Source organism: Struthio camelus, chromosome 4 (genome assembly GCF_040807025.1).
Source record: "Struthio camelus isolate bStrCam1 chromosome 4, bStrCam1.hap1, whole genome shotgun sequence".
Taxonomy (NCBI): domain Eukaryota; kingdom Metazoa; phylum Chordata; class Aves; order Struthioniformes; family Struthionidae; genus Struthio; species Struthio camelus.
Genome location: NC_090945.1, coordinates 52,266,586 through 52,294,101, shown reverse-complemented (window position 1 = coordinate 52,294,101; position 27,516 = coordinate 52,266,586). Strand labels below are relative to the sequence as shown.

The window sequence follows — 27,516 nt, the reverse complement described above, 5'->3', positions numbered from 1 at the left end:
TGAAAAAATTGCAGTTCCTCATTGGCAAAGCTGGGGGGACATCGAGCAAACCACGTATCAAGCTGCTATTTTGACTCTCAGATTTGTTAATAGAGCTAAACTATAAACAGATATTTTCTGAAAAACATGGGGGTAGTCCCTCTGCTGTTTTTTTTTTTTTACTTTCCCTTTGAATTAAGCATAACAGGACATACCTAGATTGGGAGAAGCAATATAACTCTTTTAAGTTCAGGCTGAATAAAGCCTTTTATTCTTAAGTTTTTTGATCAATTACTTTTTTGTGTCGTGAGCTGATTTTACTTCATTTTCAAAATTCAATTCAAAATTGTAAATATCAGCAAAGTGAGAACCCCCCCTTTATATATATGTGTGTGTGCACATCTATATAAATATTCAAATTTATATTCATATACAATTCTATTTTGTTATGGTAGTGTTTCCTGAATCATAGGACAGATTCTGTTGACTAACGAAGTATCTGAATTCTGGAATCAAATATCCTTTAATTATATCAGAAGGACAAATACCCAGCTTGATCCTCTAACCCTTACTTAAATGCGCTGTAAACAGTGCGTAATGGCTACTTGTATAAATGAGTTTTTACAGTTTTAGAATTTCAGAGATTGTCAACAAGGATATATCAATTCTTAATTCATTAACTGGACTGAAATATCTCTTAAATAAGCAAGAAAGAAGTTATGTGGAAAACTATAGATCAAAACAATGTTTAGAAATAATACACCATGAAATAAACAGAAAATCAGAATATTAAGTCCTAAAATAATATTCCACCATGTGAAAAATGCTGCTAAGCATGCATGCTTAGCATGCTCAGTTACATGAAAAGCTGCCTAAAGTTTTAATGGTCTTTGATCATCTTCCCTGCAGAGCTCACAGCAGTTACTACTAACACAATGCATTTGATCCTGTCTATATTCCAAATAAACCTTTAGCAAATAAGAAGAAAAATCTCACTTATTTCTAGTCCAAAGTTGTGTTTTTCATTTATACCTTACCTTTTTTAATTTCTCTTCAGTGGCAAACTCATAGATATAGGAAGTGAAAACCTTTCTTCTCATGAGCTTTATCCAAAACTTAATTGATAGAAGGCATTACTCTGACTTCCGTTTTTTGAGTATATTCACAAAACATCTTTCTAAATTGTCTACATTTTGGAATAATCAGAAATTTTCTTTCATGTATGTCTTGTTATCTGCTAACTCTTTATTCATGAAATCTCAGCTAGAACGTGAAATATTCACAATGTTAAAATAATCTGACAGCCTCCTACTTAATTCTGAAAAACATTTTGTCAGCAGTTCTAATTCTCAGTTGAATCAATAAATTTCCTGCACAAAGCATATAGTCTATATTAAAATATTCAAGAAAGAAGTTCCTCTTAACATTTCACTTTTTTCTTGCATTTATACAAACCAATTGTACCAAGACGTAAATTAATTTATATCATTCAGAATATGATCTAAACTTATTACAAGATAACTCTCAACATTGAAAAACGTTTTTACCACAATAGAATCTACAGCTGTTGAATTCCCTAACCACTAAGCTAGTGAGTTAAAAAAAAAAAAAGGTGGTGTCCCTTTCCATGCTGTTTCCTGTAGTACCAATCCTGGGGATGCTAGAACTCAATGGTCTTCCAGCAATGTAATCTTTCTGGATCTTCATGTTTGGCTATGAGCCAAAATCAAGCTGGTCGACCCTACTAGCATTAAACATTGTAGATAGAAGTAAAAAGTGGATTACTACCAACAAAATTACGTCATGCTAAGTTTAGTCACCTCTGGAGCTAAGAAGCTGAAAGAAGGGTCTGCAACATCTGCATTTGCAGGACAAGTGTGTAGAATGGAAGCTCAATAAACATCAATCACTAAAGTTATTTTGTAGATCTACTCAAGATTCTGGTCAACTGATTCTGTGGTTTGCTTGCTCCTCAGCTTATTCTTTGTGCTTTTACGTTTTCTAGGAAGCTGAACTAGCTCCTCTGTGTCAAATGCCAGGGGAATTTCAAGTACTGCCAATAGTACTTAGTACAGTGCTTTAATCCTGGGTAAGCTACAAGTTCTTTGTGCACAAAGAAGGAGAGTGTGTTTCTTCCCCAAATTCTGTTGAAGGGGAAAAATGAGTGATGAGGGGGAAAAATGATGTCTGATGCTCCCTTGTTTTAGTGTATGTGTTTGCCAAAGAAAGGCTGTCCAAAAACAGAGACAGGAATGTATGCTGCTATTTTGTAAACAGTGCTGACCCTAACACTGAAGACTTCCGAAACTCTCTTCTTTTTCACGCTGATCTAGCTGCTCTTGTGACTTCTGCAACCATTTGTTCAGATGGTACGTTTTCAATGCACAGATCCAGATATTGCAGTTCAAAAGTTTTTAATGACCTAAACAAAATAATTTCAGAGGAAATCCTTACAGGACTCAGGGAAGAGCATGCAGCCTAGAATATCTATTGTCTGCTGTTTTATGCCATATGTTTCTGTGTGTTATAGCTGGATATCCCCAGCATTTATCTTCAAATGAATGGCATTACTGTATGGAAATTCCTAAAGTAACCTGATTAAAGGGTGGACTCTGTGATCTCCCCTAAACCCCAAAAGAAGCATTTGTCTCTTATCTTTGACAGAGACAAAAGGCAGAATTTGGACAGAAGTCAGACACAGGAACGATTTAGCTGACATCACACTGCTTTTGGTTCCTGCTCCAACAACTTCTAGAGCTTTGTCTCCTTTGGAGATGAAGTATCAGAGTCACTACTAAACAGTCTTTCACAGCAACATAAATATGTTATCAACTGCTTGCAGATGCAAACAAACTGCCCAGGGATTAAAATCTTGGGTTTGGGGGGTTTTGTGTGTGTATACTTAATATGACACATATCTGTTATAAACTAGCTGATTAATGAGCTTTTTAAGCTTTAGTGTTCAAACACAGGCCCTCTTAATAATATCAGAGAGCATCCTCAGCCTTTTTTATCTTTGCTTGGTCTTAGTTCACATCTCCTTTAATCACAGAGGAAGTTAGCTGTCCTTGATTTAGATTATATCAAACTGAAAGTTAAGTCAATAAAGACTGCAGTAACAAACTTATCTACTCCAGGGTGCAGCTATGTCTCTGTATTTCAGACGATTAGAACTACTCTATGTTTTTTTGACATACACACATGCACATCTGTGTTAAACCAAACTTTTCAGTTGCAATTGCTTACTGATAAGTTCAGTTTTGTGGAAATCTATTCTTTAGCAAGGCATATAATATGCAGTTGCCCATAAGAACAATTGCTTCATGAAATTAGTGAATACAATGTTATAAATCTTTTTAGAGACAATTTTTAATATCACTGATTACTGTTTTTCTAACATAATTAACTCACATAGCTCTGCACTACTTTATATATCTTTTTATAATAATTGCACACAGGTTACTGCATATAATGTGCAATAAAAAGTAATTCTTGCCCCACAAAATGTACAACATATGTACAATGCTGTAAGCTCATTAGAGATTTACAAATAACAGAACTAGTTTAAAAAGAGGTAAGATGCAAAGTCCATTTTAATAATGCCTCTTCTCAATACCATGACAATATATGCTACACTGAAAACTTGAAGCATATAGTACAAAACCTTTACTGCTGGAGAATATGCCAACAAGACACAAGTTATAAATTCATAGCCTATACTAAAAGCTTTCATCATATGAGGAATAAATTCTGTAATTCTGCTTGTATAGCTGAAGGGTGTAAGTAAACAGGAAGTGTCAACTAACACAATAGACAGCGTACAATCGATTTTTAATCAGTTAAGGTTTTATAACAAAATTAGTTTGTACTGATGCAAAAAATAACCTTTATTTTTAACTGATACTTTTGAATTTGCAGTCTAAGGCACAGAAAAGTATTACTACTCCTTATTGTTGACTAATGCTATTTAAAATATTTTACAGTCTCTTGTTCTTTTAGTCTATATGTCAGTCAAACAATTCTGATAGTGGTAAAGCCTATAAACACACCCGTAGTACTTTAGGAATGGTAATGGAATGCAAAAAGAGAATTAAAGAATGAATAATCTTATTTGATCTAATACTGTGTTTTTCCCCTAAAAAAATAGACATCTGAGGTAAAAGAAAATAGTTTTTTGAAGATTTGTTGGCAAATCAAACATTTGTTCTAACACTGAGTATGCTTTTATATTTCTATAATTTGGTAGTGATCCATTATAAGTGATACTATAAAACATCCTATTTCATAAAAACAACCAGAACATTATGAACAGTATGGCAGTGGAAAGATACATTAATAGTAATGCTCAGTACTATTAATAATTATTATTATTTGTACTATTGTCTTATCTATCTGGAGTATTATTTCATCCAATGAAATAACAATCCTCCAATGGCTGTTCCTTGATATCTGATTTTTGGATTTTAAGTTCCATTTGTGTAAACAGAATTTCAGCAGTTAAAATTTGCCTTGAGAAATCACAGAATTTCTTTACTGGTTCTAAATGATACTGCATGTGAAAATGCTGTGTCCATTCAGAATGCTCATCCCTAATTCCAGAGTAAGAGTGAGTGTGAAGCTTCCCAGTCTATCCTTCCTGAGGACTGAATCCTAGATAGCAGCCCCTTTGGGAAGATCAGGTACTTAAGGCCTGCAAAGAGACAGTTACTGAAGAGCAGCTGACTTTCTGTAAATTCTACCCTGAGGCAACTGGTTTGTGTGTCTTATTACAACAGTGTGTCAGTGGTTTCCTGGCTTATCCAACTGCATTAGCAGTGAAAGGACTGCCTGATGTTCAGGATGAGAAATGGTCTACTAAAAGAAAGGTCAAAATATGTAATCTCAGTAGGGCTGAATTTTGCTACAAGTGCACAAAGGAAAGATCATTTGAAAGAGTTATTTATTCAAATGAGTATTTCAAAAGAGCACTTTTCTATGTGCAATTCATTCAACTATAAGCGATTATGCACACATTTGTAAGAATTCTTGTGTAAGAACACATCACTTCGTGGACAGTTACTGGAAATATTTTCTAAATTCACTAAACACAAAAGCTCACTAGAGTAAGGTTATCCTCTCACTAAATAACACTTGCCTTCTCTCGCCCCACTGGCCTGAGTCTCAGAAGACATGAGTTTCATGCATTACATCCCAATAGTCTCCTTTGTTTTCATTTCCACGAACCTAATCTACTAATTGAAATATTACTTTCTAAACTGTAGAAAAAAGATGAAACAGAGACTTATGTTTGTGATGACAGAAATGTAATTACACAGCAATAGGAATAAAATGTACCAATTTCATGCTTATTTATACTGCCCCAGTCATGGATTGCACTTCTGTGTAGTAAATACTGTGCACACACAAAAAATGGAGGTCCCTATTAAAAGAATTGCAATCAAGTAATTACAAATTGGGTCCATGCAATTATTTAGCATTTAAGGTCTGATCACAGCAGTATTCTCAAATTCTCTGCTTATCAATCCTTCTAAGTGTGTGTCACAGCTATAACTTGTATTAGAGTTGGCTAAGAGATGAGGCAGACTGAAAGCTCATTTTGTATACATATACATACGTATATATTTGTGTATGTACATATATATTCAATGCATAGCATATACACATAAAATATATTTACCTATATGACATTTTTGTATTGCCTTGTAATAATCATTTCATTTTTAATTAACACCTACATAGCTCTGGCTGCAGATGCTTGGCCTGTCTACCCTTGCAACATGGGCGCTCCTACTGGTAGATCTGTGTTCAAACCTAATTTCAAATGGACTTTTGCTGATTTTCTCAAGCTGTTCTTTTCACTTCAGTGTATCATTTCATACACAGAATGAAAATCCAGAGCCATCTGCCCCATTGAATTCATGTATGCTAAGTTCTTACACTGAATTGCAGTAGATTTTAATAGCACTAGCGCTGCCCACATTTTGTTGTGTGACAGTAGAGCATCTGCGCTATCACAGAGTTTGGTAGTTTTCTCCTTATTCTGTTTTAAATCAAATAAACGATCCTTAAATGAGGTAAATGTTCTCAGTTTCTAGAGCTGTGACAGTCAGATCCTACACACCCCCATGTAACGATATTTGCCTATTTAATTTCAATTTTAAGCCATAGGAGACGATAGCATTTTCTTATTCAGTAAGACATCTGCTCATTCAAGCCAAAACAGAATCTGACGGGATGCTAGAAGGCAGGTTGAGTGGCCTGCCTTCAAAAGGTCTTTATTTCAGGTGTTTGCATATAATGTCATTTGAAACTCCTTACCACTTTCAGTGTGCTTTACACTACTGCAGAGGCTTCAGAAAGGACACTGGGTTTGGCCAAAGAGTCCTCTAGACATTCTTTGTTTAGAGCTGTAAGCTGCATAGAGTGGACAGGATTATTTTTATTATTATTTTTTGAGCCACCTGCAGTGAGATATGTGTATAATGTAGTGCTAGAGAGAAAAAACTAAGTTGCTTACCAGCAACTGGAGCTTTGCAATGCATGTTATCCAAATGCAGACTCTGCTTTCACTTACACTCTCCCCATCCCCTTACAAAAGTCCCTGACACGCTAGCACTCTGCAGTTAAGAACTGGGGGGTAGAAATCAAGTACCAGGCTCTCTACCCCAGCTGCAGTTTGGAGAGAACAGCAGGATGTTTGAACTCTATAGCAATATTCTTGAGATAAGCTTTCCAGTTGAAGGGTGCAAGGTGTATGTACCTACTGCACTGTTTTATGTGTATGTGGAGTTTGGAAGACCTGTAATTATTAGTGAGTACCTTTTTCTCTCTCTGACATGGTAGATGAGTTGTGGGTACTACTGACTGGGGAATAGTCCATTCTGTCCATTTCAGGAAAATCTGGATAGGTCAGTAAGTCTGTATGTTTTGCTGAAGACTTTTTTTAGAAACTTGGCTCCTGCTCTCTTTTAAATATAGTCACCTCACTGGGGACTCAGATGAAGTGTCTTCTTTTTTTCCTTTTTACATGACCTGTTTGTACAAGTGAAAAAGAGGGAAAGTGGTCACCCTTGGTTTCTTGTTTGTTTTTTTCAGACAATGTTCTTTTTGTGTAGTTCCATTTCAATATGAACATTTTAAGGATGTGAATGCTCCAATCAGACAAAGCTTACCCCTGAAACTATCTTGTGCTTAAATGCTTTGCTGATCTGGCGCTCAGCTGTAAATATCACCATTAGAAAACCTGGGACTAGAAGATATTATAAAGAATTTTTTGGCTTCATTTTGTCTCTTGTCTCAATTCAACTTAGAATTCAAATGTTTTTGAGAGTGGAAAATATGCAGGACACACAGAATGCTGTCACTTACTTTACAAGAAGTCCCAAGAATAACTTCAGTTACTTCAGACAGTTCTGTCTTCATCTTAAGTGTAACACCTCTGCAAAAGCAGAGCATGATTAATGTATTAACCATCTAGGAGAAAAAAATAGCTTTGGTGCCGGTTACACTTAAGAATAGGAGACAAATGTATTTTATTTTTTTATCCAGATGCTGACTTTCTGCTCAAATGACTTGACTCTTTTTCTGCTAAACAAAGTATTCAAAATGAAGTTCCTAAGACACATGTTTTTAGCAATGCTAACTGATGTATTTCTTATGTCACTATATCTTCATGCCTGGTATATCCACGTTCCAGTCACTCAAATCCATGGATTTATGTAAAATCAAAATCAGTTCCAACACACTGCATTCATCTTTTGCTTAGCCTTAGCTGCTTGGTTTATCACAAAAGTCATGTTAATAGAGGCAGCTGCATTTCATCAACATAAAGTTTGTGATGCTATCCTTTGAGTACTGATTGGCAAAGCTGTGCACATCAACTGTAATCTAAAGTTCAGAAGAATCTTTGAATGCTAAATTTTCTGAGGTTTGTCTTTGCTCTTTTAAAATTAATTTCTAGGTGATCTTATTCCACAGCTTCACTATACGCTTTACTCCATCTTTTACTATTTCTCCTGTGAGAGCTCTTATTGATGTTATGAAGTAGCCAGGGTTTTTCTGGTTTCCAAAGGCAAATGGAAGGTTTGCAAAAGATAGATTTGACCATTTCCAATAAATAAATGACTTCACTGTTTTGAACCAGTGATTTCTTTCATTAGTCACATCTCTTAATATAATGGCATTTTTGCATATTTTTTCTCCTATAATTATTTCCAGGAGCATGGCTGTCCTAAGAGAATGTCATCTATCTTTAAAAGAGAGATAGGGGTTACTACCTGTGGACTGGCAACCGAAATCTGTCTGACATGTATGATTTTTTAATGAGTATCATTAACACTTGCACTAAGCAGAAAGTCTTTATTTAGACTCCAGCTGTATTGTGCAATTACCCAGAATGGAAAAATGTCTCACATCAGTATTTTCAACAATTTGGAGTCACACTGATTGTTGTCTGATGCTGGCAGACTGCAATGACTGCAGAATGAACTTCTACTACATTATAATGGCATCTGAATTCTGAATGTGACACAAGAACGTGACCTTATTGCAAACAATTAAGGAACTTACAATATTTGTGGATTTTTGTTTCTACTTGGAAATTTTGATCTGTTCTACTCTTCCTTCCTTCAACTTCTTAGTCTTCTGTGCCCTCAGAATAAAATATTAATAGCTCTCAACATACTAGATACATCGAATTCTAGAGGGGTAAGAGCAAACAGCTGTGGAAGGATGTGACAGATTTCAAAAGGTCATCCAGTCTGCCTCGTCCTACCTAACGCAGGATCAGCTCTACTAAAGTAACCCTGAAAAGGTATCTCCTGAGTCAATCCATTGTTATCTTTCATAATCTGCTTCTTTCTGTGCAGAAAATTTGTGGAGTAAAAACTGACTTTGCATCTATGCATACAGTAACTATTCTCATTCTCATCAAGAAGTGTTGTTTGCTTTCTGCTTCTAAAGTCAAGTGGAATTGATGACTAGAACTTAAAAATATTACTATCAATCTCTGATGGGTTTATCTTTTTCACATCTCTGTGTCTCATACAAGATTAAAAACACGTAATTATTTTCCAATAAAGAGAATGAAATGAGAAATGTTCACTTTCCCTTTATTTTTCACTTAAGAATTCATTAAGATGTTCAGACAATTCTCAAAAGAGTTTTGCCAATTAGAAAACTAGGTTGGATCCTGCAGAAATGAATTATGCAGGTTATTTGATTCACATGAGTCAGTCATCTTATTTAGGTTTAGGACAAAAAATGTCAGCATTTGTGTTTATAGTTTTGGAATACGAAATCTTTCCTTATATTCAAACTATGTTATATTTTTATGCTTAGTGATAGGTTTGCATTATTGAAAACAAAGAAAGTGCCTGTTTCATACAGTTACATTCCTTCTGAGAAGTTGTTTTTATATGTGATTTGAGAGAGGTAAGGTATAGCTGAACCTTAAGCATTGACCATGAAGGTTCCACACGTGCTAACTGTCCATTGAAAATAGGCTTTGTCTTCTTAATTGTAAAAGCTTTTTTTCTGAAAGTTGGTATCAGCACCCTATTGAGGCTAATGATCCATAACTCTATCAGAACTTTCAGAACCTACTATGAAAGCTCAGTAAGTTTGACATCTTGACAAATTCACCTTCTCCTCTTCGGATTCTGTTTCTTTTTCTCTAGTTTGGATATGTGGAATTTTTTTAGTCTTTTTAATGATGACCGAGAAAAGTGACTTGGTCTATTGACACCTGAGTAGTGATAGCAGGGATCCAGCCTTGGCAGATTAGACAAGTCACTGTCCAGAACAGTTCAGATTGCTTTTTGCTGATGACATTTCAAATATAACAGAGAACAACAAAGGAAATAAACATACATATCTTTAATTACTTTTCATTCTGCTGATAAATGTTGTTTCTTCCACTGTGGATTTTTGTGACATTTAATTAATCAGATCTGTGCAAAAGCTAAACAGATGAATATCCCTAGAAGCAGAACTTCCTTTTCTACCTAATATGTCCCAAGGATTTTTAGCTCACTCAAGACCTGATAAAAGTCATGCAACCTTTTCACATATGTCTTGCAGTTTTCCTTACATAAAGTCCTAGTGTCATCAGCCATGATTTTAAAGCTACAAAGTGACACTATTTTTCTTCTATAAGAAAAATTGTGTAACAGTTCTTTGGTAGATAACTTTTACTAGTAGATAACTCTTACTGTTATTGTAGTCTTGCTTCATTTTCTGCAATCTGATTTCAGGCACCCCCTTTTGAAAAATTTTTCCAACAAATAATGCAGTAAGATGTCCTTACATATAATAGAACCTGAAATTATTTCAAAGACTTTATTAGGATGATGAAATAAATTATGTGTGTGGCCCTTCATATGCGGAAGGGAGAAGTGAAGGATAATATTAGAACAATCATGAATTACGTTGCAAGTCATGATACCAGCATAAAATTAAAAATACTTGATTTGGACTATTTAATAACATTCAGAAAAAAAGCTGAATGTTCAAACCCTAAATCAAATACATTGTTCCTTTCAATCCAATTTTGTGGGGGTCTTTTCCTAAAGTCTTAACCTTAATCAGCTTCTGCTTTACAGTCAGTGGGCAGTTCAGCCCATTATCTTTGCACCATTCAACCTGTCAGAATTCATTAGCTTGCCGTCTACCAAGAACTTCCTCTGCATCCAATTGCCTGTTAATTCATCTACAGTAAACTCTGAGCTATTTTGTTAAAAAGCCATTTTAGGCAATGTATTTGATTTATTTAGCCAAAGGTTCAGCAAATGTCAGATTTTTACAGCTCTCCCAAGCCTAGGATGATTTTTTTGCATCTCAAGATTTTGAAAGTAATCCATTAGCAGTGATTTTGGCAGCGAGTAGTACCACATTAAAAATCTGTGGTGATATTGCACTGAACACTGGAACGTTTTCCCCTCTAGGGCAATTATCGTAATTAAAAGACACTAAAAACAATATGATGCAGCATCTTTCAGTTTGCAAGTTCTGTAGCAGACATTACTTGATGTGCATGGAGAATATTTTTCTGAGATAGCTGCAGAACATTTAAACTTTCTTCTCTTGGAATATAATTTCTTCATTTTTGATAAACTATTGTAAGAATGTCTGTCAGGATCATCAAGAACTTCTTTAACTGAAAACTAGCTATTTGATGTCATCCTTGTACTGGAATGCTAGACTTTTTAAACGATAACAAGCTTCAGAACTGTAATTAAGTTTTGTTATAAAATGGCTCTAAAAACTGTATAACTTTTCTTGTTCCCCTCATAGGAGAGCCATAATAAAATATTCTGCCATATGTAGGAGATCTTTCTTCTACGTGTATCCTCATCCACAAAAATTGTTAGGCCGGAAAATATTTATGCAACTGCCTGAACAGAGGAAATACAGTCTTGTAGACTTTTAAAGAACTAGGGGGCAAAAAGTCCACAGAACTTCGGCAGCTACAAACTTTTGAAGTTTCAGTAGTATGTTTTCTAAACGTCAGTGTAGAAATCTAATCTTCAGCTCTGTTTACTGACTTTGTTTTGTTCAACTTCACACTCCTAACATCTCTGCTTTTTAAATTAGAATGGATAATATTTGTCATTCTTATTTTCTTGTATCTATCACTTATATCATAGGTGCTCTTTTTCTTGAAGTGTCATTCATGTCTTCTGCTGTTAGGTACCTCAGTTAGGAGTACAATATAACAGGCCTCTACAAAATCAATGGAAATGCCACAAGAAAGCTGATCAGCTGAGAGAGAATTCCCCATAATGCTTTTGCACAATGTTTCTGGGCTTCATATGAGTGTCATACAGATGGTTAATAATGGAAACTATTATGACTTTTCTGAGAGCCATCTTTTTTTTCATTAAGCAAACAGCTGGCACCTGTTTGCTCCATTACTCTCCACTAGTAACTCTTTCTGTTTATTAGTTTTATTAGTGGGATAACTACCTATCTCACAAGAAGATGGCCTATCAATTATTACAGAGAGGAGGCAAGGTGAAGAGTTTAATAGAAAAGATGGGAAATTTTGTTTTTCCTACTAAATATACAGCAATATGGGACACGCTAATGAAGATATCACTGACCAGAGCAACTGATGTCAGAGATATGAGTTAGAGCCGAGGTACTGAGAGACAAAAGAAAGGTATGATGGGTGTTAGTGTAGAGCTGATTAGAATACATGTTTGTTCATTAAGCCACCTGTGAGCTCCAGTTAGAAGGACAAGGAGGACGTAAGAAATGGAAAATCCAAAATCAGTGGAATGATGGAAAAAGGTGATTCACTAAAGGGAATATCATTGAAATAAGAGAAGAATAAACTATAGTCACATATATCTAAGGAAAAGCAAGTCTCAAAGAGAAATATTTTGTCTATGATATTAAATATGTAAGAATAGTCACAAGAGCACTGAAGTTAAGAGATGAGTTTGATTTGGTAAAAGAAGACTTCTCAACACTTTTTCTTCTATGGATAAGAACCAGTGGAAAGGTTTGGAGGAGATAAAGCTGGAAAGTGGACCTCAGAGAGGGATACAGAGTTGAGGAGAAAAAACTAAATAGGTAAAAAGAAAATAAGGAAGGAGATGTGGCCTTCTTCCTCAACGAAATCATAAGGCCTATAAAAAAAAAGATAAGAAACAGAGTAGGAAGAGAGTAAAGTACTAAATGAAGGATACTCTCATAGAGAAAAATAATTTAATAATAAAAAAATCTCCAGAAGAGTATTATTGTTTGCTTCATAAAGCAGAATGAAGATATGACAGAAATTTAGAAAAGCCACAGAATTGGTTTCTCATTAATTTTTTTGTAAAAATGATCAGAAAATAAAATAAATGATATGGTACTCTCACTTATTTTTCGTCTTTGGAATCCTGTGTGCAAACTTTAGAGTCCAAGATGAAGCCTTTTCAGATCTTCTTCTTTAAAATGAAGTATTTCTGATTACAAAACATGTATTGTAAGTATTATTTTTACGTAAATCACTGTTTTTGAAAATGTTCCCTTCAAATAATATGAAATAAATTATTACTTCATATACAGTATGAACTTTTTCTCTCTACAGATGATAGGCATATTTTATACTGATTTTTTCTGCTACACTTAAGAGCAGAGGAGTGAAAGCAGATGTGTAATAAGAAGGAAAAAGCATGCATTTCTTGATAATCTAGCTGGTTTTTAACATCCTTGTGTTCATTCATGTGGAAAATTATAATTCCCACTGCTGTTGCTGTTACTTGAAATTCTATGGAGCTAACACAAGCCTTTAAGGTACTGGTGGGGTATAAGAAGGTAGATTTTCAATTTTCATTTTGTGGCACTTTTCCTTGATTGTTTTCTCTATCACATTTGCTCTACATGAGAAATTAAATCTGGGATTGCAGTCTCTGAAATGATTCTGAAGTTTTGAAATAGCTTAGCAATGGTTTGGATATACTTAGCAGAAACCTAGGGTAAAGGTACCAGCCATTACTCCCCCTTTCAGTCAGTCTTCCACAGGTATCTGTTGTGCTTGTTTTATTTTGTTTTGTTTCTGTGTAAAGAAAGAAGGGCTGCTAACAGTTAATGTGTTAACTGTAGTAAAAACAGGACTCTTTCCACAGATTATTGGTGATATGTCTCAGGTTCATACACATCCCTTTCAGCATCTTAAGCAATTAATATTATTAATGTGAATGTGAAGGGAGAGTATATTTCACTCTATACATTTTAGAGGTATAAGCACACAATTAAATTTGAGTTTGTTTGAGTCTTCCATGGCCAAATACTTAACAGGCGTAACAAAAGTACATTTAGGGTTAGTACATTTATCTTATGCTGCAATACTGTGAGTGTCATAGATATGTTTGGTATGTTAGCTTTAGGTCAACAATCCATATTTTCTCCTAAAATTTGTTTATATTTTTGCAAGTAATATAACTGATCCTCCCCTGCTTTGCTTTCTGTGTACAATCAGATTTTAAGCACACAGTTAGTTTAAAAGAAACTTGGCTTGCACAAGGCTGTGTGGAAAGCTTGCTTTCTTTCACAGGCAAGTACTACATCAGTTTTGTGTATGTGCACTTCCCATTAGAAACTCACACCAAACTTATTGTATAATAACAGCCAAGTAACTGATTAGTTCAGCAGAGATTTTAAAAACTCAAGACAAGACCAGACTGTAAAACTAAAAAAAAGTTTCAGTTATGATGAAACTGCAGTCTACTTGTGAAAGAGAGTGTACTTGCAAATGAATGCCTAGGAGATGAAAGCACATGGGATGACATGTACAGAATGCCTGAATTACTTAGGAATATAGGTGCCATTGATTTTTTCCAATAACTTGTGAACATATAGACAGCATTTTTGGTAGGCCATGCATTTTATTTTTCAGCAACTGAACAGGAACTGTGGTTCTCCTTCTTCTTTTTCCATCTGTGACCTTTATTTATTTGGTTTTTTCTATATGAATAATTTTGGGACCTCCACCCCGATCCCCCAGCTCTTACATTATTCAATCAAGTTCTTTCCAATGACTACTCTCTTCAGTGACTACAGTGAACAAATGGCATCTCCAAGCAGACAGAAGATCCTGGAATGTCAGCCTTCTATTATTCTAATTTTCCATTATTTCACAAAAGTTTCTTTAAGCAAGTCATTACCATAAAACCTCATACCTAAGCAGAATCTTATTCTGTAGTGCAGACTTTACATTTTTAATTGACTAATTACTTTCTTGTAAATTATTCACACGAAGTAGAACCACTTTGTTCCAATAGCATATTGTATTGCCTGGACTTAAACTATTTTTTTTTTAAATAGGATTAAAGAATTTATCACATGTCAGTCTCTTTGACTTTAAGCATTATTTCCAAATATTTTTATTTATTTTACAGTGTATTTATTTGTCAATACACTTCTGATTTGATGCCAACTGAGAATATGGGAGAATTTCATCATTACTTACCGTATGAATCTTTTCTGTCTCTATTAAATAGAAGGTAAATATTCTAAATGGGAAATATGCTATATCTTTTCTGATTTTGAAGAAAAAACATGAGATTTGTTTACTTTTGCTTTTTATATTTATTTTTTCTTGGGCAAAGAGATATCTTCAAGACGTGTGTAAATGCATGCATGTGCTTTTGCATGCGTGTACTTACACCTAAAATATATCTAGGCAGCAAAATCTTGTTAGCAATACATGCTTTAAAGAGCAAAGGTTTATTTCTGCCTGCTTTGGTGCAGTTGAAGTAAAAGACATTGTCTTGATCATTTTATCTAACTTCATGCATTATGCTTGAATTAAAATAAAAGAGAAAATGTAATGTGAATTTTGCTTCCTCTAGGAACTTCTAAAATGTAATGTGAATTTTGCTTCCTCTAGGAACTTCTTTTTTACTTCAGGGCATATTATTAGCTAGGAAACTGAAAAATCACACTTGTGATTTTGAAAAATCATACCTGTGACTCACACTACTGATAATTCAATAAAATCATGGAATTATTTCAAGAAGATGAAAACAACTGATCAAAAAGTGATGACAGTAGAGATTGATGGTTTAAAGCAGCAATGTTTGTAACTAATACCTAACTAAGACTGGGACAAAGTTCAGGCTTGCGATTGAATTGGAAATAGTGGATGAATAAAAGGTATGATTAGGATTCTGGGAGAGATTCACATTCAGTGACTAGGAATTTTGTTATCCTTGGTGCACCTTAAAATGAATAGTTATTTGTGTTATAAAGCATAGGTCTATTTGTATACAGAAGGACTTTTCCCATCTTAAATATGATGAGATGCTTTGAAATTGAAAACACTTAAGACTTTTTATTTGATTTCTGGTATTTCCATTGTTATTCTATATTCTTTTGAAAATGAAAGATGCTACTTACAGCCAGAGATTTTATTAGTTAAGAGTTTAAGGAAAACACCCAACATCAGGAACTTTGCACTATAATCCTGAGAGGTGCTAACATGAGTTTTAGATAAATCCTGGAAGTTAAATTTCAGTTCATTTCTGCATAACCAAAAGAAGGTCCTTCTTTTATCTTTTCCCCTTTATCAGCCTGAGAACAGGAAAAGAGAAGAAATGGTGTATGGATACACAAGTTCTGTGAACAAATGAACAAGCAGTAGTGAGGAACAACAAGTCCAGTGAAGGGCTACTAAGATGATGAGGGGACTGGAGCATCTCCCCATGAGGAAAGGCTGAGAGAGCTGGGCCTGTTCAGCCTGGAGAAGAGAAGACTGAGGGGGGATCTTATCAATTGGAAGCAAAAGTGTCAAGAGGATGGGGCCAGACTCTTCTCCGTGGTGCCCAGTGAAAGGACAAGAGGCAACGGGCACAAACTGAAACACGGGAATTTCCGTCTGCACATGGGGAGAAACTTCTTTACTGTGAGGGTGACTGAGCACTGGAACAGGCTGCCCAGAGAGGCTGTGGAGTCTCCTTCCCTGGAGGTATTCAAAAGCCGTCTGGACACATTCCTGGGAAATGTGCTCTAGGTGACCCTGCTTGAGCAGGGGGGTTGGACTAGATGATCTCCAGAGGTCCCTTCCAACCTCAACCATTCTGTGATTCTGTGAGGAGTAGAAGGATCTATGAATTTTTTTCCTTTCCCCTTTCCCGAAACAGATGAGCTGGTGGGTAGGCTGGGTAAGACAGAGAGAGTTTATTCTCTTTGATAGCTATCACATCTTTAATGAAGAAAAAGAAAAGAAGACATTTTATTAGAAAAAAAGAAAAAATAAACAGAAGAAACAATACCCGCACACTGCCATAAATGCTATTTTGGAAAAGAAGTTACAGAAATTTAGTTTCTGAGTTAAGATTTGTAGAGAGATACAACAAATTTCACTACAGTGGTATCTGGAAAAAATGGACAGACTTTCCAAGCCCAGACTCCTTTGACCAGATCTGACAAGAAGCAACAAAATTCAAGCTAAGCATCATTTAAACACAGTAGCTTTTAGTTTAAGCTAATTAAATTATAGATGGTATATTCTCTGGGAATATATGTTTCATGCATAAGATTAGAAACATATCATTATTTAGTCTGATTTCTTTTTAATAATATTTATTACTTACAGGACATATTTGGAGAGCATACTCTGAAGCCTACAACAAAATCGGGTCGCTCCTGTGACGTTCAAGGCAGGAATTAATGGTTCACACTATCTACTCCCCAAAGCTCCCTAGACAGAAAGGAAAATGCCATATGCAAAACATTTATTCTAAGTTCCTAGTTTACATGCCTGCTTTTCTCCAGTGACTATACAAGGCTCAGATATGACAGATACAGATAGTAAGCACCCTGAAATGCTCATCGATCTCTTAAATTTAGTTGCTCTAATAGGTGTCAATATTGACCTATGGCTCCATTATGTTAAGTTTATAGATCCTACAAAGAGAAGCTTAGATGGAGCAAATCAGGTCCTGACTGCAAGTTACACAGAGGCTGGGCATTCTCAGGATTCCCAGAAAATATTGCTATATAGTGTAGATGATATTGATACATCTAAAGGTGTAGAACGTACCCTACTAAAAAGCCACATTTTCAATATGAGTTCCAATCTACATTTACTGTAATTACTTCTGACTCAGTAATATGATGTTACCTTAACTCATCTTAAATTTGTGAAAATATAAGTCTTTTCCCCAATTCTTTTCCCCAATTTCTCATTTTAATGAGGAATTTAAAGCCCATTGACATCAACAATAAAACTTTCCATAATTTCAATATAAGAATTGGGCTTAATATTAGTTCTTCATTAGGAAATAATTTCAAAATAACCCATGAGGTGTAAGTAAGATTTTAACATGCTTTTAACTTAAAACAAGGTCTTTATAAATTAATTAAAATACTGTAATTGATCAAAATCCCATTCAGCTAGTTGTATTTACTACTACCAGACACTAGAGGGAAAAATGTTCCATGCTTTTGGAGCCTTAAGAAACAAACGAAACTATAATGTGTGCCATCTGATGCATTGCTTCTCATAATGAGAATGAAGTTACTTAAAATAGGATTTTTAAAACATTTTCCAGTTCTACTAGAAAGTGATTAATTATACTGTAGTAATGATGTTATTGAGTCATTGAATTCGAACTCAGAATCTGAGACAACACTGGATTCACAGTAGTATTCTTTACTGAGCAGTCAGCTGTAATAGAGTCTGATTTTATACTCCTTACAGAAGCTGAAAATCCCCTAAATATAGTAACAATTTTATTAAGGTAATGGTGGCTGGTTCATTTCATCTCCTTCTGTGGATGGATTTTTCATGAACTTTTTACAGGTGCAAGTTTATTCACAGAGATGGTAGTTCATCTTTGCTAAGAAACATATCTTATTTTTCATGAGCACACAGAATTCTTTCATGTTTGTGCTCATCTTCTCCCAAAGAGTTCCCAGCTTTTTTTCTTGATCTGCATACTCCATATGTTCTGCTTTTCCCCAAAAAAAAGTAAGAAAGGAAACTGGGCATACGTTAGACCTATACAGACTCCAAGTGTTCATTTGCAACGAGCAATGTTTTAGAGAGTTCAACGGTGTTCTATCCCACATAGGGATATAAAGCAGCAGTGTATAACAGTCGTGGGGGAACACGGGGCATAACAGATGTGTGAAAGTGCACTCCTCAAGCTATACCAAAACACCATCTTACACAGACTTTGGAATGTCTCCAATGTTAAAACGCACATGACATTATGGAACAGTGTTCAGAGCAGTGGGAAGTTATCTGCTCCCTTTCTCTAGGTACTATAGAAAAGTTCAGTCACCTGCATGGTGTTTTCAGAGCCAGGTATTAAAAGTCACAAACTGTCACATTCTTACTCATTTCTTTGCTCATTCCTTCTAATTGTTACAACTTTACAAACTGTTCTTATGGTTGTTTCAGTTACGACTGCTTTAGATGACCTGCTGTTTTTACTGCTGAAAAATGTGGCTGAGATTTCCAAAGAAGCACAAGGAAACCAGGTTTCTGGTTCCCACTGAACTTCAGTAAGATCTGGGCATCCACGTCCCTGAGGCCCATTTTAAAACCTAAGACCAAGCTACAGCGAAAACTGCTACCTTATTACCTTGCTTTCTTTGCTTCAGTTGACAAAATTTCAGTGGGCTGGTTTCAGGAAAAGGCATAGGAATACTCTGTGTAGGGTAGAGATAAAAGTTAATCTGTTTTTCATACTGACAAATTCAAGGAATAGAGTAAATGGAAGGAAAGATAAATAGAAGTGTCTACCAGTGCAAAGGGGAATTATTCAACATAATTGGTTACCCCTTGCCTGAGTGGTACAGTACAGTGAGTGGAGTTGCTGTGATAATTCTACTACGTGACAAAAGATGAACTGAAAAGTGAAGAATAATATGGACTTTTTGTTTGACACTCATTTGGTAGGTGAGAAGAAGAGGATGCAACCAGATTCTGGGCAAAAAAAAAGAAAAGGATGCCATGATCATAGCAAGGAAAAGACTGACACCTTTCCCTCAAATATATTTTTTAGAAATATAAAAAGGAAAGAAGGGTAAGATTTTCAGAAGTCCCCAAATTCCTGACGAGGTTATATTCTAAAGTGTAAATGAATCTGAATATGAAGGAAAAGAGCTCTATAAACAGATCAGTTGGTTTAGTCATCTGAAAGTAGACCATTTCGTGCAGTCAGCCAGATACAGAGTTCAGACAGGATTGTGCACAGCTACTTCAAATATTTTGGAAGATTTATTATTTTCATTTAATCTTTCACAAATGTGACTTTATAATGATTTCATTGTCTTAGCAATAAACTTCCAGTGCCTCTCAGGAAATTGGGGCTTGATCATTAATCAAAGTGTTTTACTAATGAGAAGAACCAAGGTACCATATATGTAGCAAGTGGCATATTTACTACTGAATGATGTATAAAAGGGAACACTTCATGTTTTAGACAGCTTTATACATAAAGTAAAACAAATATGACTACTAAGCAAGGCTGAAGTGTTCCAGATAATGATTTCCAGAAATGAGTGGTAGGATTATTTGAACATATATCCATGCAATTGCTGATGCAGTTATTAAATGTCATCTTCAGTTTTAAACATGCATAAATCACTGCAGTTAATATTAATGACACTGAGGTATGCTCAACAAGGAGAAAATATAACCCTAATGCATAAGATTTGTGACTGAGATTTCTGAATGTGTTAAATCCCTTAGTTTTGTACTATTATTTCACATTGTTTTCTAATGCTATTATTTAATAACTGGTGTCATACTATAAGTTATGGTCAAATAAATGCACCTAAAAACATTACCAACCTTTAACTTGGTTTATAATATGGTCAGGCTTCTGCCATAAACTTAGTATGAACTTGAACTTCTCTGATATTCACAGAAGTATCACAGCTACCTGCAGTCTATTCCTTGCTGCTACATTTATACCAGAGACAATTTGGCATTATGTACTTGTGTATATTACCATATATGAGTATGTAAGCATTGTTACATATATGGATATAATTAAAGACATATGTTTTTCTCTTGCAGCAACATAATTATATGGAAATGCTGTAGGAGCATCATGAAGCTAGAAGGGAACTAAGGGAGGTCCCTATGAAAGAGACTGTATACATCTAGGAACATCTTCATTTTTTTTTCTGTGACTTCTTGTTTTCTGTGTATTCCTACTTCCTAGAGAGTTTGCCAATTGCAATTACTGTGATTTTCCTTTGTCTGTTGAAACCATAACCGATAAAACTTTTGTTATTGAGCTCTAAGCTATGTTAGTTCTTAATCTCTACAAATATTTCTATGTTATCTAGAAGAAACGGGAAAATATATTTTGTTAATCCACTAACAAAGATTAAGTGCAATTCAAGCTGGATTAACTTGCATTCCACAAAATTGAACTCTGCTGTACTCAGTCTTAGGCCTCCTGTTTCATAGTACTACAGATAATCCTTAATGACAGAAAATGTTATGGAGAGAATCAGTAGTACTGTAGCTGAGAATCATTGCAGGTGCATAAATGAAAAATCTGGCACAGTCTTGGGTTCTTCGTGTTACTACTAGAGTTTTCCTTGCTTTTCTGATGCAGGAACGTGACTTTTACCTACTTTCTATTTATATAGAAATATGGGTTTCCATTGATCTAATTTATATAATTTCTACATGGAAATGTATAAACTAAGGTAGTTTGATAGAGGAGTAAGACCATTGCTGCTTTTTTCCCCCTTTTCATTAATATGCTGAGTGAATTTGGAGTCTATTTGGCAAGATCCTATATGTGGTCTTTGATATTCTGTGAACAGCAAACACATTGTTGGCATGAACTTTTTCAGTCTCCTGTCAGTAAGAGAGGTCCTGAATCGTGAGAATGATGGATAGTGTCGGATTCCAGATTATCCTTCTTATTTAGGTCCTGCTGAGGCAATACGCCATGAAGAAATTAAATGAGACAGTAGAAGAACAAAGTGTTGTTATTTAAAAAATTGAAGCTAATCTGACTGGCTAAAGTAGAAATATTTTTGGTTGATCTGTGTCATAGCTCTAGTGTGTCAAGTTCAGACTTGATACTATCAGGTTCAGGTTTGCAAATATCTTGAGACTCAACCTGTTTACATCAAATCTGAACTTCCTAACATAGTGTCTATGAAATCAGTATTGAAATATTCAAAAAATTTTGGGAGATGTGCCATTAGATTATCACAGCATGCCTTATTCTTTATTTAAAACTAATTGAATTGTAATTCAATGTTTCTTATGTTTCTTAATTGAGATGATAGCATTAATTAACTGCAGGTAGGCTGACTAGCTTTCCTTAGTCAAATGGTGACATAAGCATTAAACATATAATCATTACAAGCAAGGAGTATTAGAAGTGCTAAAACTTAGAGACTAGAACTGACAGTTTCTTAAGGGTCTCCACAGAACTGGAATGAGGTAAAAAATGTGCAGAGAGTGCAATTTAGGTTCATATGAGATTAGTAGGAGAGCAAAGGAATCAAGACATCACAAGAAGACATCACAAGACTGTCCCAGCACCTTTATGATTTCTCTTCTTCTAAACAGTAAATCCAGTCTCTCCCCCAGCCCATGTTCCCTATTATGAACTTAGCAGTCAAGAGAGAGCCCTTGCTATGACTAATCCAGAGTTATCCATGTGTATCCATGTTCTGCTTCCAAACAGAACATGTAAAAATTGAAATCTGCCTTTGTTTTTACCTCAGTGGGAGTATTATTATTGGCCTCACCATTAACTAAAAGTAAATTTTCACACAACTAGCAGAAACTGTACACCAGTGTCTTACAGAGCCACTTTCAAATTTGGTTGATAAATTTAAAACATTGTTTGGGAAAAAGGCATCCAGACAGGACTGCCTTTTCTTGAAGCCTCATGAAAACAGCTAAAACAGTGAGAATTAAAAGTAACAGTGGAATAGACAGGTAGTAAAGAGGACATCGCGATAGCGGTGTGAGGGGAACACATAACTTTCTCTGTGTTTGGAACAGAATGGTCAGAAATAAGGAAATTCAACTGGAGATCAGAGTGAATTCACATGTTAAAGTAGTTAAAAAGAAGATCCTTTCAAAAGTGACAAGGACGATACTGACTTTACAGTGGTCAGTGAAAGGATATGGCGCAGGAGGCATAAAGAATACAACGGTTGTTTGGAATGTGGTAATAGGATCAGAGAGAGGGGAAAGAGCAGGAATTCTGGGAAGAAAGAAGGAATAAAAGAGAGAAGGAATAAAAGAAAAGCAGACCAGAAATAGGAATATGATCCACAGGCTTCCAGTCTGCTTACTGGAGAATCAGAATATTAACAAGTATTTTTAAAATACATACTTCCTAGGAAAATATTTTAAAAATTCCTCTTAACGTTCTGATTGATTAAATATTATTGTTGTGGAATTATCCTTTTTAAAATTGAAGCTGTAAATTTGGGACTGTTGGGACTGTTCATTTATTTATGTTTTTACAATCTTCATTTAATTTCTTACCCTCATATACAAACTGTATTTGCAACACTACAATTTATCTACAAACATCTAAATATCTTATCAAAAAAAGGATTTCTTAATGCTTAGAATCCAAGTTTGATCCTTCTTCTAGAAAATGTTATCTGTCATTAAATTTTACCTCATCTTGTTTTCCATCATAGTTTGTAGAGCAAAGAACTGTCAATAGGAATGAAATATGCCAAATTTCCAGAAATATAATGTTCTGCTCTCTTCATACAGATGGAAGAAAACTCTTTTCTCTATTATTTCTTATATCTTCATTTCAGTTCTCACTCAGCAGCTTCAGGATAGTATTTGATAGACAATATTTTATAATATTTGATAATATTTGGTAATTGATTCATTGAAGAATCTAACATCACTATAGGAGAATAAAGTACATTCTGATTTGTTCCAGGTAAACAGCTGGCTAATAGCATATATCTGCTAGCTCAGGTGAACTGACTGAAGGATTATGGGTCACAAACGATTCATAGCATTCTTTGCTTATCAGCTCAAAGAAGAATTAATAACTGCATAGAAATTGCTTATCTTTGCATTTCCATACAAGAACCTCAAGGAGGCCTCATAACAGCAGATGGTCCCTTCACGTTCTTACATTCCCATTCCTGTACAGTTTGGAACAAGATTAGAAGATGAATATGAATTCAAACCAATTAGACTCATTCACTTCTTAACCATTAACATTAGCCAAATCCCTTTGTCATCAGTTCAGTTATTCCCAATTAATTGCTGGATGAGGGACATAAGAAACATATTCCTTACGTGTTTTTAGCTGTTCTGCTTCATAGCTTTTCATCTTCTTGGACAAAAGTGTGTTTGTATATTGGAATTGAGCAGTAAAGGCTAAGGTCTGAGCCTATGATCATTCAAGAGTCAAGTTGCACTCACTGTTGATGTGGGAAAGGCTAAATGATTATCTGTGACAAGAAAACCAAATAAACAAGACCATGGTAGTATGAAAAACATTTATTAAACAGTGAAGTGCTGGATCATAGTGAATGTATTATGAATCAGTGCTGGATCAGTGAATTTATGGGACTTTTTCTGCTAAAGAAATAAAGATTACCAAACTTTTTGCTCAGTAGAAGTTTATGCATAGCTGTCACTAAGTTTACTTTTCTTTCATTTTAGACCTGTCGGGGATCACTGGCAACATAATTTAATCTCATTATTATTTCAAGCAATTACAAACCACATGTGCCCAAATCATGTTTTTTTATCGTGGCCTGCTACCATGAAAATATTAGTTTTTAAAATACTCCATTCAATATCTTCCCACTGTGCAGACTTTAATGTGCTTTTATGGCTGAGATGATTACAGTTTATTTATATTTCTACAGCACGGATTCCTGCTAGTACTTGAATAAATTTATTCCCTTTAGTTTTATTTGACTGCTTTAAAATGTCTCCATTTCTCATTCAAAAGATCAAAAGAAATGTGTATTTTCTTAAAGGTAATACACTCCCACATACTACAGGCTATTCCTTTTACATAGTTAATCTTATTACAAAACTCAGTCAAGCTGCCCGAAGTAGCCTTAGAAAACCGAATGTTACCGGAGCAAATCCTCCATTCGGGTTTGGAGTGTATTTTCTGGCATAGAAATTCATGCCTCAGTATCTTAAGACACAGGAACAAGCTTGCTGGCACGCTTTCTGTTGCATTCCATATACAATGTTATTTCAATTATTTCCACACAGATTCGTAATTAGAGAGGATATACTGAGAGGGTTCAGAGGTTCAGCTTCAACTTAAAGACAAATGAAAACAATCACTTACATGCTAGATGTATTTCATATGCAAGCTAGTAATTAGAAATCTGATGTAATGACCAAATTGTTTTGCTGTTTTAAATCACCAGTTATTGTACTAAGTACAGATTCCCAATCTGTACTTAAAGTCATTCAGACTGAAGAAAGGTTTATGTTCTTGAAAGACTGTCTGCTGTTTCCAACAATATCAGTTTAATAAAAGATCCTACCTCTATTGTTAAACCATGCCTCATTACTAAACACATTCTACAAATGTTAGATAATGGTTGTTAAACAGCCAGCCTAATGGATCTGTATGTACAAAATTTAGGCCTATATTGTGCATACTCCTAGCACAGCTGGATGGTCCTTTCTAAAGTCTATGTGCTGTGTTATGGTCGCTTCAAATGAGGCTAAATTGCCTAAACACTCTGTTTCAGCCAGTTCCCTACAGAGCAGTAAGAATGATAATGATGTCTGTGTTCTGGTTAGCAAATAAATTGGAGAGTACTCCTTTATAGAGAATGATTGTAGCTATCTTTCACTACAGCTCACAGTGCGGGAAGCATCTTTGCTAGCTCTTTAGAATGGCAGACCAAGTACTGTCTGTTATTACAGAGAGCATTCATAATGCCCTGGTTTAAAAAGTAATGGTAAGGATTCTGTTGCTGTGCTGCTGCTTGTATATCTACATGGTCAGTTCTGGAATACTATTAGAGTTTTCCATAGCTTTGTGGATAAATTCAACCTCTTCTTTTTTTTTGAGAGAGGGGAAGACTTTGAGGTAATATATGCTCAACTGGCATTCATTATATGACTTTTTTATGAAAGAAGAGACCTATTTTTTCTTAACTGCATGACATAAAAACTTCAGGACAAGAAGCTGTCCATCACTCAGTGATATACTTTCACATATCTAATAGACTAGATAATATGAAGCATTTTTCTTCTTCTTTCTTTCCCTGTCTACCACCCACCAGCAGTTTATCAGTAAGAGAAAGAAAGGGAGCAAAACAGTTGACCCTAGCAGCAATTAATGTATCCCCAAATGCCTCATTGCTTCTCATTTTGGAGCATCTGTGTTCTGGAATCACAGCTCACCTTCTAGAGATAACATCTTGTCTTCTACTTGTTCCTCAAAGTGAGGGAGGAAGGAAGGGAGAAGAAATCAAAGAACAGAGAAGGAAGCAAAAGAATGAAAAAAGCCAGTATCATTCTGGAGGCAGTCCCTGAATTTAGTGCCTGTAGGAGTGATTTATCTTCAACTTCTGCTGCTGCCTCAGGTCAGGCTGGAGATCACCAGACTGTAGCTCTCTTAAGATTACTGAAAGCATGGAATTTGTTATAGGTTTGTCCTATGAATGTCACCATTCTTTTGAAAACAGCAGCTCAACTTTTCTTCTCCAGCCTTTTAGCAGAATCTACAAGGCACAAATATGGTTGTGCTCAGTGTTAGCTTTTTTAAATTAGTTTCTCAATCCAGTCTAACACTGATGATATATTTTTTAAAAATATTCCCGTTGCCTAGAAAATGAACTGTGAAAACTAGAAGTTCTCCAGCAGGCACCGACCTTGTGGTATAGCAAGAAAGAACACTGTTCATCAGCAAAGAGTATATAGTAATGAGTTGTATAACTAATCAGCTATTCACTTTTCAAGCTTTCTAAAAGAGACTTGGAATAAGCACTTAATCAGCAAGCTTTGTGAAACATTTTCCAGATTGAAGGACAAGTCTCCATCATCCATTTCTCTGGCATTTTGTGATTTGCTTTTTATACATAGTTTTAATTTATTTCTGCAGCTGTAAGTAGTTGCACAAAGTTCAGCTTAGAAAGGGAAATATTTCTGCTCTCTGTAAAAAAGAACTATTTTTATTTGCTATAACCTTAGCCAGGAAGGCCAAGGACTTGAGACGTTTGTTTTGTACCCTTAAATTTGATTCTGAAGTTGATTCAGAACTTTATACTAAAGAATCTGTTGGGATGCTTTTATTCACTCTTAAATACACTTGAGTGCAAATAAGTGAATTCTGTTTGCAGAATGATTAACTTCACAAGGAAACACATTACATGTGATTAGTTAATTTTTGAGACTGCCCAAATGTGTTAATATTTTAAAACTTTGAAAGACTGTTTCGATTTGAAAAATAGAGCAAGCTATTCAAGTTCCATTTAAGATTTTTTGTAATCATGCTACTTTATCTAAATTTGACATAAGAAATCCTAAAGCTGTTGTCTATAGCAACATTTTAAATAGCCAACAACTAGCATTTTAATTCTATTGCTTCTCTGAATATTATTTTAGCAAAGCATTGTTACAAAATCACTACACCCTAGTTATTTTTTCTTGTGATGAAATGACAAAATTAAAATAATAACATGCAGCAGTTTTTGCTAATGGCAATTTGCAGATGCCTTCATTTTATGGAAGAGCCTGATCATGTGCAATAATAATGAATGTGACATGAAACATAACATTCTTGGTTTAAGAATTCCATGAGATTTCTGTCACTGTTTTTGGGGGGGGGGGGGAGGGGACTGGGATTCTCACTCAACGTTGTAATGAAAATTAATGGTCTCAATGAGGAAGGTATTGTAGGGATGCTAAGCGATCACAATGTAGCAACTGAACTTCTCATTGAAATGATTTTTTGTATCAACAGTAGGCTTACCATACAAGAATATGGTAAGGCACTTATTTAACATTATAAACCGTAGTTCAAAAACTATATATTTGCATAAGATACAACTAAACTGAAGTTGCTGTAATGTTGATTTGCT

The 27,516-nt window shown here is 35.0% G+C and overlaps 1 protein-coding gene across 5 annotated transcripts in view; it reads left to right on the top strand.

Annotated features, from left to right (window-relative positions):
- Positions 1 to 27,516, top strand: part of MTNR1A (melatonin receptor 1A) — a 71,722-nt gene that overhangs the window by 18,221 nt on the left and 25,985 nt on the right. The window contains exon 1 of one of the 5 annotated variants that reach the window (XM_009665889.2): positions 16,405 to 16,435. The exons of the other annotated variants lie outside the window; for them this stretch is intronic. The gene's annotated coding sequence lies outside the window, so the exon portion shown is untranslated. Of the gene's footprint in view, positions 1 to 16,404; positions 16,436 to 27,516 lie in introns of those variants that run through there. 5 annotated transcript variants of the gene reach the window in all.